At 44.5% G+C, this 12,285-nt stretch overlaps 1 pseudogene across 1 annotated transcript; it reads left to right on the top strand.

Annotated features, from left to right (window-relative positions):
• Nucleotides 1-10,325: 10,325 nt before the first annotated feature.
• LOC116097412 lies at nucleotides 10,326-11,046 on the top strand (annotated as a pseudogene). The gene has a single exon (XR_004121411.1). The product of XR_004121411.1 is annotated as a peptidyl-prolyl cis-trans isomerase A pseudogene (transcript).
• Nucleotides 11,047-12,285: the final 1,239 nt, after the last annotated feature.

Genomic DNA, 12,285 nt, shown 5'->3' with positions numbered 1-12,285 from the left:
AGTCTCAAATGCCCTAAAATCTGAATGTTTTTTCAGGATCAGCATGGCACCACAAATGAAAAGTTCACATCTGACACCAGGTGAGAAGTCATAGTCAAAACACAGACAGACCAAAGAGTCGTTGGGATGTTAGTTAACCTTACCAACTTGACTAGATGGAGTATTTCTTAGGGATTAGTGAAGCATATGTTCATCCATAAGGGTGTCTCCATAGCTCATTAGGTCCTGGTGGCTCTAAACACAACCTGCCTATTGGTAATATAGGTCTCACTCAGCGTGGCCAAAATTCCTGAAAGGAACTGCTCAGCAAGTAGTTTCAGGGGTTTCACTTTTGGGGTCAGGGAGGGGCAAGGTGGGCGGGGCAGAGCATACCAGTTCATCACAAGGCCAGGAAGGACTAAGGAAGAGGAGCTCATGGGGAGGTGCTGCTGCTAAGAACATGTTCCAGGGCTCTACCTGTTCAGTTACACTGCTAAAGTTCTCACAGCTCCTCCAAAGAGTGTCCCAGCAGGCCACTCCTGTCAGGTCATGGGCCGCTGCCGTTATCCCAGCACTGCTGATCTATCCATGAAATGTTTGTGAGTGGATGGAGTGGCCACTGCTGACCTGGGAATTGAATTGCGGATTTTCTGTCAACGCAGATGAAATTTGCTCCAAAGAATCATTTCTAAATTCTAGACAGGTTCACTTCCCCATTTCCTAATAACCTTTCTTTCTTTCTTTTTTGTTTGTTTTTTTTTTTGTTTTTTGTTTTTTTTTTCCGAGACAGGGTTTCTCTGTATAGCCCTGGCTGTCCTGGAACTCACTCTGTAGACCAGGCTGGCCTCGAACTCAGAAATCCACCTGCCTCTGCCTCTCAAGTGCTGGGATCAAAGGTGTGCGTGCCGCCGCCACCACCACCCAGCACAATAACCTTTCTTTTTTATGCTCTATGGTGGGCAATGGGCTAAAAGAGAGGTTAAGGGGGTTAAGAACCATCATTAGAAGTAGGCACTGAGAAAAATTAAAGCTACACACCCCAAATAAGGAACCAGTGACGGGTTAAAGTAGGCATACCACCATGGCTCACCTGAGTTCCCAGTGAGCTCATTGGAGGTGCTTACAGGAGCCTGTGTGAGGGTTACTTATGCATAACTCAAAGGCAGCTGGATCACTGAAGGCCCACCTCAGCAAGGGCAATGAGACGTGAAAGCTGGAGCCCTGGGGTTCTCTGAACAATTTGCAGGCAGATCAGCCAGTGGGAGAGTTTCCTTCCCAGAAGTTTTTACTGCTTATATAACCACGAGGAGAAAGAGGCCTTGTGAATCAGGGCCTGAAACTTGTGAGTGATTTACTTCTCAAAACTTTATCTTTTTTTAAGACAGAGTCTTACTATGTAGCCCTGGCTACCCGGAAACTCACTATGTTAAACCCTTGAGCTGGAAGTGATCCACCTGCCTCTGAGTGCTGGAATTAAAGGCATGCCACAATGGTCCCTTGTCCTCAGACGCTCCAGAGGTGGTTTCCTTGCATGGCAGATTGTAGCTGATGGTAGCTGTGTTCTGTGGCTTTATGCACATATGCTCGGAAGACAATCTGACCAACACATCTATTTCGCAAAGTAACTGTAGCTGTTTTCTCGTTGGGTGCCCACACAGGCTTTTGTCCTGGCCTACAGTACCAGACATGAATTCCCTCTTGTGCAGCAGGACTTAAGTCCAATCAAAATGTTGTTGGCTGCAACCCAAACAGTCTGTGCCACTTCTGTATGGTTGGTCACATATTACTGGCATTTTGGTAGAATAGCATGTGGAGTCTGCAGTTGAGTAAGAGTTTTAGCAACAGTCCTTCCCCAGCAGCAGGGACAGTGTCTTCCAGAATTTCAAAAGCCAGCCAGCAAGGGAGGGAGCTTCCAGTTCCATCCCAGCCTGACTTCTACACCCAGCTCCCCATTCGTACACTGGGGCCTTTCTCCTATGTGCTCTGTTTGCTAGTGGGCTACTGGGAAAGAAAGAGTTTCCAGTGTTTCTCGATGGCATAGTCTCTAGACCCTACTGCCAGTCTGTGTACCAGGCACTATCTGCAGAGATCTGTGGAGCTCTGGCCCAGCCAGAGCTGCCAAAGAGTTATGCTTTCTGAAGGGGAGGGGGAGCTGGACCTACCTGAGTGAGCCGCCAGGTCTCTTCCTAGGCCACCCTTGCTGCTCCCATGCTGTGAGGACCAGTTGGACACCGAGTGGAGCCTACTCTCCAGGCATAAGTTAACATCAAGATTGGAGGGGGGGGGGTGCTTAAACACTTGCTCAAAGCTGAGCCATTTGGTAAGGACTGGAATGACTGAGAGGCAGCAACAGACTTGTATATGAAAAAGGAATTAAGTAGTTGAAGACTAGATATAACATAGTAGTAATAAATAGTATGTGCTGAGCACTTAGTATATACCAATAAGTGCTGACACTGCAGTAAGATTCTTGCATACTCCTTTTAAAATTAAAAATAAGTTTATTTATTTTTATGTATATGGGTGTTTTACTTGCATATATGTTTATACACCATGTACATGCAATACCAAGAGTCCAGAAGAGAGGATCCAATGCCTAGAACTGGAGTTACAGACAGTTGTTAGTTGTTGTGTGGGTGCTGGAAGTCACACTCAAGTCCTCTGCAAGAGTGACAAGTGGCCTTAACTTATGAGACATCTCTTCATCCCTGACTTTTCATACTCTAATTTACATCTGGAATGTTGCTCAAAGCCTTATATTCAGAGGAGAGGCCTGTGAGAACTGGGGGGACCCTAAGGACTCCAGACTCCTCAGTAGGTAACTTGCTGAAGGCTTCATCTCATGTACTACTGAGAACTGAGAGAAACTCAGGAGGAGGATCCTGGTTGGAGGGTCCTTGAGAACATCCTTGAGGGGTACATTGTTTTGAAAGACCCCCAGAAGTGGGGAGATCCTTACTCAAGTCTCGGGATGACACGACCACCCAATGACTCATGAGAGACTGAACTTGCTGCAATCACATGAGGTTTATTGGCGATAGGCTGGTACCGGGGTCGATCTCGTGACCATGCTGGTCAGAGTTCGACACCGAACACAAGAAGTGTGGGATATTTATAAGGAAAACCCATGAGCTGGGAGCGGAGAGAGAGTTACCAAGGAAACATGGCAAAAACAGTAGAAAATTTCAGAGGGACCCAACTCAAGGTATTCAGTTAGGGAGGGAAACATATTCATTTTAAGAATGTAATCTTCATCTACTGGTCCACAGGGTGGAAAGTCTCATAAATCAGCAGACCTTCATTCCTAGTTCCGCCCTCATTGTGGAACAGCCAGGAAGGGCAGGTATCGGGAACCAGAGCCCTGAGGCTCTGAGTTAGCCAAATTCCTGGAACTAGCTACTCCACCTTTTTGGCTTGTGGTAGAGGTTTTCCATGCCCCCTTTTGGGTAAAAGTTATACATTATACATTCTAAGATTCTCCAGCCTTTCAGTTTCTAAAGCCTTCCTGTCTTTCTCTCTTGTGTTCCTGGCTGCCGACAGCTGAACATCTTTGTTGCTCCAGGTCCACATCTGCCACGTGACAGCAGTATTTGAGGCGAAATCTTCAAGGAAGTCAGTCTCCTGCCCCCTCATTGTCACCTGGCACCCCTAACTCAGAGGTAGCCCAGATATGTCCTCGTACTCGTGTGCTAAGTGCCCACCAAGATATGATTTATCAACAGCTAGACAAAATTGAACATTGCTCTCTGATCTTTACCAATGTTCCAACATCTTAGTCAAACCCTGGCTTGGAATTTACCCACCCAGACTAATTGTCTCTGGCATTGTGGGTAGGGCATTGAAGTTTATAGAATGGGAGACTTATCCCAGGGCAAGGTCAAGTAAAATCTTCATTCTCAGTCAAGTACTGCAGCTGAACCACTCCTAGGAATTAGCAAGAGACTCATCTCTACCTGCCCAAAAGATTAGCATAGTGGGTACTTTACCTAGGATGGGCGGGACCTTGAGCTGAGTGTGTGTGTGAGTCTGCATTCAGCATTCAGGACTCGAGATTTGAGCCTCTACATGGGCAGCCTCCTGGGACTCCAACTGGGCCCATGCGGCCTGAACGTGCTCGGAGCCTGGAGGTGCTGCACCAGTCCAGAGGAGATGGCTGCTGTTTTAGACCTAGTGTGTTTTAGATAGCCTCAGAGGTACCCTGACCACTGAGCTGCCAGATTTTTCATTCCTCTTTTGCAATGATTGTAAAAGCCTCATGTCATTTTTAAGAAATACATTCAGATAGCACACTTCTTGTGTAGTGTCTGTTTATCACCAGCCGAATCCCTTCCACACCTGGCCAGAACTCATCGTCCTGAGAAACTAGGGCTCTCCACTGAAACCTGGTCCGTGGCACACATCATGATATTCTGTGCTGCAGATCTAGCAGTGGGGACAGGTGACCATGAACTGACCCTCAGGCTGTCAACCCATTATCACTCCTCCTTTATTTTCTCAGGTATTTTGAAAAGCTGACTAACCACCTTGACCCATGCAATGTTGGTGTTATTATTCTATTTCATAAATGAGGAAATGGGGAGGAGGACGAGGGGCTCGGAGAGGATCATAGCCCACAGCTAGAATGTAAGTGTGGTGGCTGGCTAAGCTCAAGGTGGCTTTGCTGCTTTATAAGTGCACTTACTCCTTACTAAAGTGAGCATGACAGATCCCCATCTGCTTTCCCTTTGGGAAAGAACACCATGGGAATGCCTCTAACTAGTGTTTAAAAAGCAACGTTCTGCTTTGATTTTCGTTACTTCAATAAAAACCATGACCAAAAACAACTTAGGGAGGAAAGGTTTATTTTTAGCTTACACGTTCAGGTTGAAATCCATTATTGAGGGAATTTAGGGCAGGAACTCAAGCAAGAACTAAAGCAGATACCATACCGTGGAGAAATTCTGCTTCCTGGCTCACTCTCTGGCTCTTGCTCAGCTAGCCTAGTCATGTAGCCTAGGGATGGTGCCTCCCACAGTGAGCTGGGTATTCTCACAGCAATAATCCATCAAGACAGTCTCTCACAGATATTGAGACAGACCAGTTTGATGGAGGCAATTCTGTTTGTTTGTTTTGTTTTTTTGAGAAAGGGTTTCTCTGTGTACCCCTGGTTGTTCTGGAACTCTCTCTGAAGACCAGACTGGTCTTGAACTCACAGAGATCCACCTGCATCTGTCTTTGGAGTACCTGCACCACCACCATCAGGTTTGATTATGACAATTCTTAATTGAGGTTGCTTCATCCCAAGTGACTTTAGATAGTCAAAAATAAAAACTAAGCAGGACATCAGGCAGTGATGCATAGACCTTTAATTCCATCCCTTGGGAGGCAGAGGCAGGTGGATCTCTGTGAATTGGAGGCCAGCCTCATGGTCTACAAAGCAAGTTCCAAGACAGCCAGGGTTACACAGAGAGACCCCGTTTTGGAAAACAAAACAAAACAACAACAATAAAACCTAATCAGGAAAACATTAACATTTTTATTCATAGAAAAGGAAGCTTATTCTTCAGACTGTTATCATAAGGTAGGTTTGCAATTTCATGTTGTAGGTAGCAGTAAAGCTGTCATTACCTTAAGAAGGTATGAATAGCTCTGGAGGGAAAGACATTTCATATTTTTGTTGACCATTTTGCTAACTTCCCTATAAATTACAATTATAAATGTCAGCCAGTAGTAGTTGGAGCTTATCCTATGAAATTAGAATACTTTAAAAAAGGAAAAGGAAAGGCTAGGGCTGGTGGTGTAGCTCTGTCATAGGCTGGTGGTGTAGCTCTGTCATAAAGCACATGCTTAGCATGTGTGATACCTTGGGTTTGATCCTCATGACTTCAAAAAACAAAACCAGTAAAAACTACATGTTTGAGGTAAATTATCAACACAAGCTGTCATGCTGGTGGTGAATTTGGAAGTCATGGGCTTCTGAGAAGCAAGAGACCTCACCCCATTCTCTCTCAGCTGATAGTTCATTGTGGAGAGCTGCAGCTGCCATCCTAAATATGGTTCCTGGCCTCCGGCAAGAGCAGAGAGCACTGCGATAAACAAGTCCTTATTTAGAAAAGTTGAGTGCCTCCAGTTTGTGATGCAAACTGGCATGATTTCTTGTGGCCTATTATGCTTTACCGTGCAGCCAATGCTGATTGGGACCAGGGAAAGTATTTAACCCGCGAGTTCTGGGGGCTGGGAGGAGAGATGAATGAATGATTCTGTAGTACAAGGTTCCTGAATAAACTGCTTGGAGAAGAGTTCGTGGTTGCCTCCTTATTTCCAGCTGGTCGGTGAGGCAGCGACAGTTCATTGCTTCTCTAGTCCATAGCATGAAAGAGGGAGACAAGATGGGAACGTGTCTTCACTGTCTGCAGTTTCAACTTCAAGTAGATCAGATTCAAAATGGCTTAACTGCCTAACCAGGACAACATTACAACGGGGTTCACACGTTAAGAATGATCCCCTCTCCTTGTCCTTGACAAGGATTATGTTACTCTCTTTTTGTCTAATATTCTGAACTAAAGAGAAGCCCCCTTTAGTTCGAGGCCAGCCTGGTCTACAGAGTGAGTTCCAGGACAACCAGGGCTATACAGAGAAACCCTGTCTCAAAAAAACAAACAAACAAAAAAAAAAAAACAAAAAAAAAAAGAGAAGTCCCACCTAAATAGGATGCTAATTGCTAAATTCTCTTTCTTTAGATTATAAAATCCAACACATCTGGTGACCTTCAGGTAACCTTAGAATCTTCAATATCTTCCTTAATCTTTGCTCCTGTGTGTGAACTAACAGAAAACGTGTAAATCACATGTAAGGTGTTGTGAGGTTTAGGTTTCAGGAAAGCAGCGTGTCTGTGTAAAATGAAACACAGGCGCTGGCTACACAAGCTGAAGTCCATCGGATGGCCACAGAAGGAAACATGTGTTCTGCATGATGAGAACACAAAACTCAGTAGACAGCCTTTTTACCTCAGCCACTCTTCCCTAAAAGCCATGTTCATTTTAGGTTCCACATGATGGAGGTTTGAGAACAAAGGACCACTCATCTTCCTGAGATGTCAGCCTTCAATAAACCTGATCTCTTCCTACAAACTTTCAAGTCCCAAATGTTGCCATTTGAGTAGTGAGCATCCTGCTCCTCAGTGTGGTGTAATGGCCATACTTCAGGGACATGAGGGAAGCGAAGCAGGAAGAGAGTCCGAGCCTGTTGACCTAAGGTATGCATCTGTAGGCTAACAAAATCAGCTCTACAGAAGCCAAGCAGTGAGGGAGGGTAGAGCAAATGCAAAGAGGGAAGCGTCTCTGTTATGGTTTGGATGTCCTCAGAAACAGAGATCTTATCTCTGTAGTGGTTGCTCGGTCTGCTGCAGTGAGCTTAAAGGGAGTGGAGTTAAACCAGAGGTTGGACGCTGCCAAATATTATACAAAAATAAGGAGTATCTTGTAAGAGATAGGAATCTTAAAATTGGTCAGGAGTATACTGGAAAGACTTCAGTAGTCACTTAAAGGGAAAGCACTGTCTAGTGGCTTCGAGGCTCCAGGAGAAACCATGGTGCTCCCTGTGAATTTAGCAGCTGTGGTGGCCTCTCTTCATCCTCTTCCTCTCGGGTGTTGAACAATGGGGCTGCCTTTTTGTTTGTTTGTTTTTTTCGAGACAGGGTTTCTCTGTGTAGCCTTGACTGTCCTGGAACTCACTCTGTAGACCAGGCTGGCCTCGAACTCAGAAATCCGCCTGCCTCTGCCTCCCAAGTGCTGGGATTAAAGGCGTATGCCACCAGCACCTGGCCTGGGGCTGCCTTTTAAATTTAATTAACTATTTTTTTTTTTTTTTGCCTTTGTATTAAGCTGATTTTTCAACTCTTAGTTCTGGAAACAGGAGTGAGGTCAGCTAAGAGGGAATGCTGAGGGGGTCTCTTTGTCTCTTAGCTAACAGGCCTTTATACTGTGACTGCTTAAATCTGGTTTGCATTCTTCCTGGTTGTCGGTAGTTGTGATCTCTAGCCCCGCTCCCTGAGCCAAAGTTTGTATCATAAACCAAACGAGAACATTGCAACCATGGTTAATGAAGTCACAACAAAAAATCAGAGGGATGGGACTTTCTGGATGACTGGAGAATGTACAAAACCTGAGCTCTGAATAAAGACAAGCTCCCCTCAGAGCCTTTGATCTTTGTTAAGACTAGGCAATGTCCCCTATCCCCAGTACACCTTCCATGTTGTGACGGTTCAACATCATGTTCAACTTGCCTGGATTTCAGGCACCTAAAAACCACACTTTTGGCATATCTATGAGGGCCTTTGCAAACAGGTTTAACAGAGGAGGGAAGGCCTACCTGGAACATGACCAGCACCACACCAAGGGCTAGAGTCCTGTACTGAAAAGGAGTTAAAGACTCACCACACTTCCTGACTGCAGATGCAGCAGGGCCAGCAGGGCCAGCTGCCTCACTCCCGCCCCAAGAGCCAACATTATGTGTTATGTTTTACTTATTTATTTTGTTTTATTGTGGCAGTTTCTCTGTGTACCCCTGGCTGTCTAAAACTTGATCAGGCTGGCCTCAAACTCAGAGCTCCGCCTTCCTCTGCCTCTGGGGTTCTGGGATTACAGACATGCATCTGCACTGCCAGACTTTAAGTTTTAATCACTGTGCCTAAGAGATCGATAAAACAATGCTTCTAACCCATAAGCCCCTGCACAAGGACAGATACATTCTGAAATGCTGGAGGCTGCTTTATTTAGTAAGATAACAAACCACATGTTTTCACTCCCCTAAACAAGTGTTTGACCAGCTACACCAGATGTGCTTGATCACATGTAGGCAGGAGATACATGGGCAGGAAATATGGCAGGATATATGCATGCCCCTGATTGGACCAGGTAGGAATTATGTCACCTTATAGGTTGGCCTTTATAAGTCTTGGCAAAGTGTAACTTGTTGTCACTTCTGGGAACCCAGGAATGGACCTGGCCAGAGTCCACTACTTTGGCCAGTATTTGATTAAAGCTTGCTTCAAATTTGGCTCAAAGTTGTAGTAGTGGTCTTATTCTTGCCCAGTGGGATTAACACTGCTATCACAGGCCTTTAAAGTCTGAAATCTACAGATATTTGTGCCAAGTTATTCCATCAATCAGGATTTAGGGATAGGGAACTTCCTTGGGAACATGTCTTTGTTGAACACTTATCCTGCTCCCATTGGTTGGGGTATTCAACTGTGGCAGAGGAACTTGTCTAACATTCAGGTCTTAACTTGTCAACCAGGATGTCAGTTCCCCATATACATGTCTCTTTCTGCCAAGTAGGGTATCAGTTCCCAGGGAGGTCTTGGGAACTTCAACTTTACTCCACCCTTACTCAAAACGGAAGTCTTATTCCAAATAGTTTCTTAAATTGATGCAGGTGTCTCTCATGTTGGGGTTCATCCCAGGAGCAGCTTACAAAAGCAAATACCATACACAGGTGTAGGAAATGCTCTGGGGTGGTTGGTTCAGGTTCAAGCTTATTGTGGCTCACTATACAAAGCAGGTCTGACTACTGTTGTGATTGGTTTCTAAGAACACCAAAGCACAGGGCGAACTAGCGACAGCAGTAACAACATATGAGAAAGTTTTCTTATGACATTAGTAACAGCACAAAAATGTCAGGCTAGCTAGGTGATGGTTACCTGGGCCTTAGCAGGGCTAACTCCCACTGAGCTGCCATCCACCGCCAGGGTGGACTGCATCCTGCATCCTCAAACTGCAAATCAAATTAACTCTTCCTTCCATAAATTAGTTGTTTTCTTGGTTTTTGTTTTGTTTTGCTTTTTGTCTCAGCAATGAGAAAAGTAACTAATCCATGTATTTAAAACTGTACATTATCTTTTTGGTGCTCTTAAAAACTAGGCTTCCAAAAAACAAAAACAAAAACAAAACAAAAAAAACCTCAACTCAAGTATTTTAATAAGGCTTCAGAAGAATACATTATTTAAGTCAATAAAGAAGAAATTGTAAAACAAAACGAAACAAAACAAAAACTAAGCTTCCTAAAGCTATGGCTTCTCTGATTTTAGTTTCTGTAGGTAGCACATGAGCCTTCTTCCACTCTGTAGTAGTGCCTCACTCCTGTACCCGGCACTTCCTATGGATGTGCCTTTGCTCTCACTAAAGTCTCTTCACAGAGATAAAATACGAGTCCTTGAATCCATTTTCCTATCCTGTTCTCTTAGCCAGCCTTGGATTCAGTCTGTCTCTGATTCTCAAGTGTTGAGATTACAAGCCTACACCATCGCAGCACATTACTTTTTAAAAGAAATTTACTGGCTTTGCAGATGCCACTGTCGCTTTCTCGCCGCTTGCTGCAGCCATGGTCAATCCCACCGTGTTCTTCGACATCACGGCCGATGACGAGCCCTTGGGCCGCTTCTCCTTAGAGCTGTTTGCAGACAAAGTTCCAAAGACAGCAGAAAACTTCCGTGCTCTGAGCACTGGAGAGAAAGGATTTGGCTATAAGGGTTCCTCCTTTCACAGAATTACTCCAGGATTCATGTGCCAGGGTGGTGACTTCACATGCCATAATGGCACTGGTGGCAGGTCCATCTATGGAGAGAAATTTGAGGAGGAGAACTTCATCCTGAAGCATACAGGTCCTGGCATCGTGTCTATGGCAAATGCTGGACCAAACACAAACGGTTCCCAGTTTTTTATCTGCACTGCCAAGACTGAATGGCTGGATGGCAAACATGTGGTCTTTGGAAAGGTGAAAGAAGGCATGAACATTGTGGAAGCCATGGAGCGTTTTGGGTCCAGGAATGGCAAGACCAGTAAGAAGATCACCATTTCCGACTGTGGACAACTCTAATTTCTTTTGACTTGCGGGCATTTTACCCATCAAACCATTCCTTCTGTAGCTCAGGAGTGCGTCCCCACCCCATCTGCTCGCAATACCCTGTAATCCCTGCTCTCACTGAAGTTCTTTAGGTTCCATATTTTCCTCATTCCCCTTCAAGACTAGCTGGATTGCAAAGTTAAGTTTATGATTTTGAATAAAAACTAAATAAGAACTGTTAAAAAATAAATAAATAAAAGAAATTTACTGCTGGATTAACTTTTTGTTTACCTGTGTGTGTCTTTCTCTTCCATGAGAATAATTGCTCCCCAAGGGCAGGGTCATTGTACATCCTCAATGCAATAGGTGGTCAATTAATGTCTGTTCAGTTCAGTGAGTGAAGGAATGATTGCATGTATGGATAGCTAGCTGAAGACACTTTGTCAAGGCGCCCAAAGTGTTTTTATACATAAGAGAACTAAGATTTGCTATTTCAGTCTAAAGTGTTTATTTGGATAGTCATGACAGATCAGTGGACTACAAGTGGTATGCATGAGAAAAATCTGCCTAACAAGGAAAAATTTTCCTCTGTGAGTTTAAGGCCAGCCTGGTCTATATAAGTAAGACCCTATCTTAAAAACAAAATTAAGACACACCTATCTAACTGTGTGTAGCCATGAAATCCCATCAAATTAGTATAAATGGCATCTGAATCTAAAACATGGAAAGAAAGAGACAGAAATATAAAGCAGCAAAGGTGGAAACAGAAGCAAAGATAATAGAAAATCAAGTAGAGAGGGGGAAAGATTTATTGGGACATCAGAACTTTGGGTGTCACTATTAGCTGGACTAGCTTTGGGTGACTAAAACTGTCTAGAACTACAGTTGTGTCCTAAATCATAAACATCTGTTTAGTTTTCTGAGGCATCCCCCCACCTCCAAATCTTTCAGTTTTCATTAAAAACTGTTGAGGTTTTTTGTTTGTTGACTCTTTAGTTGGGGTTTTGTTTGTTTGTTTGTTTGTTTGTTTTTGCACATGAAGAAGTGATCTCATCTTAAAGTGCTAACATGCTTTTAAAAGGCAAAGGAGACAGATCTTGTGCCATGCCTCAGGACTTCACAGGTACAAGCCCAGAAGCTCTCCCTTATGTCTATAGAACCAGCTATAGAAGTTGTGGAGGACAGGCTTGGACAGCAGCCTGAGGGCAAGTTCAGTGCATACCAATAAATCAGCAAGGAGATACACATCCATCCTGAGCAACTTCAAGCTGCAGCTGTCCCTGCTGCCTGAGGTTCTCTCTACCCTGAACATCTAGGCAGGCCAGACACAGTGCTCAGCCTGAGCACTTACTTCAAATGTCATTTGCTTCACCCTCGAGGCCTGTACTTGGCTGGTCTATGGGCAGACGAGCTTCTCAGGACATAGCCCAAACAGAACCAGGTCAAGTAGTTTCCCTTGGCCCAGTTATAAAGCCCTAATTGTTG

Source organism: Mastomys coucha, unplaced genomic scaffold (assembly GCF_008632895.1).
Source record: "Mastomys coucha isolate ucsf_1 unplaced genomic scaffold, UCSF_Mcou_1 pScaffold19, whole genome shotgun sequence".
NCBI classification, from domain to species: domain Eukaryota; kingdom Metazoa; phylum Chordata; class Mammalia; order Rodentia; family Muridae; genus Mastomys; species Mastomys coucha.
Note: the sequence above shows the minus strand (reverse complement) of the source record. Positions and strands in the feature narration are given on the sequence as shown.